This window comes from Amblyomma mixtum, chromosome 4 (genome assembly GCF_055824585.1).
Source record: "Amblyomma mixtum isolate Tamu chromosome 4, ASM5582458v1, whole genome shotgun sequence".
NCBI lineage: Eukaryota > Metazoa > Arthropoda > Arachnida > Ixodida > Ixodidae > Amblyomma > Amblyomma mixtum.
In genome coordinates, this window is record NC_143015.1 from 103,647,259 (window position 1) to 103,651,618 (window position 4,360).

At 43.5% G+C, this 4,360-nt stretch overlaps 1 long non-coding RNA gene across 1 annotated transcript; it reads right to left on the reverse strand.

Annotated features, from left to right (window-relative positions):
* Positions 1-361: 361 nt before the first annotated feature.
* LOC149347663 (uncharacterized) lies at positions 362-3,281 on the reverse strand. The gene is made up of 3 exons (XR_016292178.1): positions 3,200-3,281; positions 2,390-2,717; positions 362-614 (listed from the first exon to the last, which is right to left on the reverse strand). It is a non-coding gene; the product is annotated as an uncharacterized LOC149347663 (long non-coding RNA).
* Between the last annotated feature and the right edge of the window lie 1,079 nt (positions 3,282-4,360).

Consider the following 4,360-nt stretch of genomic DNA (forward strand, 5'->3'; position numbering starts at 1 on the left):
CACACTTGTGTCCCTTAGACTTCTGATCGCGATAGTACATGAAGTTCTGTCCATCATTGAATGTGCACCTTGCATTTTTATGCAAATCTTATTAGGGCCCTTTGCTCTAAGCCTAGCGTATGCTGCCCGCCCTCCGCTAGGTTTCTTCGAAGCGCCAGCCTAAGAGGGCCGATGAAAGAATTGGGGACACAGTTTTCGCACTCAGTCCAGCCGTCTGCTGAACGATAGGCTAAAGGGGCCATGAAATGGTGTCTGGACATGCAGCAGTTTCATATTCCGGCAAAAATGACGATTGCACTGAAACTGTTGCAAAAATTGTGATTTTTTATTAACTCACATACGTCATTCAAATTCTATTTGTTTTTAGAGCAACTGTTTCTTAATACATTAGTACTACTCAGTGTAGACTATCACATTTTGTGCATTTGAGCACCACCGTTCTGTCTACTCGTTGACAATCCGTGTCACGCACAGATGGTGCCTCACGGCGTGGTTTGTCTTCAATGCTGGTATTCCGTGTTGAAACTTCTTAATCCATCTAAGCATGTTGTTCTTGTCCACGGTATTATCTCGGTAAAGATTGAGTAGCCCTTCAGTGGAAGTCGGACAGCCTCCTGCAAAAAGCAATGGCTATTATAGAAAACGTTATTCTATCAACATGTTGAAATTGTACTAACTTTTGCATTTATTTAGATACAACCATCGTAATACAACCCTGTATATGCTGTATAAAAAAATGCCACGATTAAGCTTGTGGGCTGCCATCAAAATTAAGCATGAAGGTGGCGCCAGTGCTCAGTGTAGTAACGAAATGTCTCCCGTTTCTGCTGGCTTACGATATCGCTGATAAACGATTAGAGTACTGGCATGACAACTAATAACCGGTTTACAAACAAAAGGCAACGCTTAACACAAGTGTAACGACATGGGGAACAAAATGAGCCTATAGGTGTGATGCCATACCTGTATGAGAATCAAGCCACAGTGGTGGCCATTTTGGCGTCGATGAAATACAGTGAAAGGCTACAGCGTATGTCTAATTGGCTTATCTCCCACTCCCCCGGCCTGCATCGCTGAAGCTGCACGTTGGACGACAAACAGGCCCTCCTTGACCTTATGTGGCTACCTCCTGTACGTTGCTCCCATGCGGTTGCTATTTGCTGGTTTTAACTACAGGCACGTGTTTTGCGTTACATCTTAACCTCGCCCTCAGTTGCATGGTACTGGAAGTGCAATGAGCATACCAATGCTCTTAAACCAAAACGCATTAATTTTACATCAAATACACTGGGTGACTGAGTTTTGGGGCTAACCGAGCAAGGCGGTGACTAGAAATATAAAACAGTTTCACAGCATACTCAGTTTGCCGTAGCATTTACTATTTCCATATTTCTAAGATTCTGTTATGTAGGACATGTCCCCATCTTAAATTCAGGACTGTCATGACATTGCATGACAATTCCCCGACACACATGGCAAAACAATGGGTGCAAGATCTAAAGTGTGGCAAGGAGAGCTTAAAGGGGAGCCCCGAAGCCAGGGAGTCCATTGACTGGCACCAGCAACGAAGGTGGGGTGTTCTACGCCCCATGTAGTAGAACGGCTGAGAATTACACAGGAGAGAGCATACTATACTATATCCAGGAATATTAGCTTCTTAAAAATTTCTGCTCGATGGGTTCCACGTCTCATCACCCCTGCAGCAATATGCTTGCTCTATTATTTATCATGGGCAAATATCGGTTCATCTATGTACCATCAGTTAGACGGCATCAAGTTTTATGAAATGGCAACGATATGTTGCTCACTGTGTGTGATGCGAAAGGTTGCAACATTGCCAGATTTTATTACTGCGAACTTCTGAAGCGTCTAAAATAATGCCGAAAGGAAACCAGGAACGCTGACCAGGGGAGTTTTGTACCATCAGGACAGCGTTCCAGCACACTCCTCAGCAAGTGCCTGGTACTGTAGTTCCAGGTTGCTCCTCACTCGTACGATCTGCCAGATGTTGCCCCCTCCTTATATTTTTCCAAACATGAAATATTTCTTGCTGGGCAAAGTTTTGCCACTAACAATTAGGATAGCAGCTCGAGAATTTCGATGAAAAGGTTTTTCAGCACCGCTGGAGAAAGTGCCTCGCCTTAGAGGACGAATATATAGAAACATACTTCGGAAAAGCTGGAAGAGGTTTTATCGTCTGGAGACTTAAATCACCTGCCACATCTTTTATCACTACAAAATTAAGGCATTCACTGATTACTTCACGAAAATGTCACGCCAGAAATACATGCATCCATGGCATGAGGCCGCTAATGATTGTTGTACTCATTTCAAACAGACTGCATCTGTAATATAATCAATAATAAAAATAACCAAGGAGACCCGGTACCTTATACGCCACAGGGAGGCTGGCTGGAACGAAGCTTGGCAGGAAATGATGCGTGTTCGATATGTTTAGCCTTATGCAGCATTAACACTTGCCTGAGACCAAATAGAACAGTTGCTACATTCCCATTAATGCCTGAATATATCGTCTTTCCCAGCAGCACGTTGCTGCCCACAAAGATAGGACTCTGGAAAGAGGGGCCTTGATGACTAAAACGTATCAACAGTGCACTGCTTCAACGGAGTCGTCCACTGCTGCGCTCATTCTGGGAAAGAGTAGTAGTTGCGACTGTGCGGTTGTGGAGGAAGCACAGTGAAGAACGACAAGCCCCCTGAAAAGAAATTAAATGTTGAATCCTTTCACTCTAATGTTTTTCTGAAAATGTTGCAGTCCAGAAATCATTTCGTGTCTAACATCACATATAACGTGCTCTGTATCACAGAGGGCGTCTGCAGGTGCTTGTTTAGATTTCAGGCCTATGAGCATGTGGCCAGTTAGTTTACATGAAGTCAGAAAACATTCACAAGAGCCATAAGCCTTTCGAATCACTCCTCATCACTTCTGCGCTTAGTGCAAATACTGGGTAAGTACAGGTGTGTTTCAGGAGCAGCCAGTCCCTTAGCTCCAGCAGTTTGCCCTTCAGCTTACGCCCCGTGTAGATACAGAACAGCGGATCGGAGTTCCCGATTATCACACCTTGTTACAAAGAGAGCGCTACGAGAACAGAAGGTGCTTCATGGAGCCATGTGTTCTTTCTTCCAAATAAATGGAACCAGAACAGAACTGTACTACGTGAATGGAAGCGGGTCTTACTTGAATATTTGGTGAAACAAGCACGCTGCGAATTCTGGAAAGGTTGGCATGTTGGGGTCTATCACGTTCCCCCAACGCATCGCTGAAAATAAAATAAAAAATGAAAGGAGAGCAGCACATTTGTGTTGGTTACAAGTATGCTAAGCGGGAACTCATGCTGCTGATTTTGCGGAATACAGCATCAAATGCAGGGTCTTAAGTGGCTGGTTTGAAAACAGGTGATATGCTTTTTTTTGCAGCTGATGGGATTGCTTCTCGGTTCACATTTTGTACGCTTTCTCACCCTTGATAGTCTGATGACCACCTAAATCAATTGTATCAAACCGACCCTTAAAAAACACATTAAAACCTCACCAGGGTAGTCTTACCAGGAAACTGACGTATTACAAATGGCTGCTCACAGGCGCGAGAGGCTTTGTATCCCATCAAATTCAACTGAAGCCACGTGATATCCGGATATAGGACAAACGGACTTGTCAAAAGGGAACAAATGTGCTGTGTTCAGCTCCATAGCATGTAAGCAGGTAAAGCTGTCATCCGCCAAGAGGTAAATATGCCTGGAAGAATAGAGGAACATGTTATAGTTTCAGAAAACATGGGCTTCTTTTCGAAATTAGGTTTTTTTTCCGGATCGACAACTTTTTTTCGCGAGAAGGAAAGAGAGGCGTCTACCTAATGGACGTCTGTTTTTTGGAAATGGTGCCCCGAATAAGATAACGCAGTTGAACCCTGCGGAAGGAGGAAGACTGAAATCGCATTCACAACCCATTCAGATGATTTTAATGATGCCTGAATTAGCTTTGGTTTGAATGTGCCAAGAACTGCACGGTCAGTGGCGCGACAAAAGTTCTGTGTGAGAAAGTTCTGTGCCCACAAAAGCCAAGAACTGTGTCTGTTACCGCAATAATGTTTCCTTTATGAGCAGTCTAAACGCAATGCAGCATATCAGAGCAATAAACGCCATGACAATAGCATTTGTTATCCTTTATTTTTGCTCCTAAGTCAAAACACATTAAATAACTTGTTCAATAGGCCCGCTTTTTGTTTGAGGTTGAAAGTCAAGACTTGTGAATAAATGTGTGCTTTTAAGTCACACATTCAATCACTTGTTCTAATGGTTGAAAGTCATGACTACTGAATGAATATGTGCTTTTCTGTCGA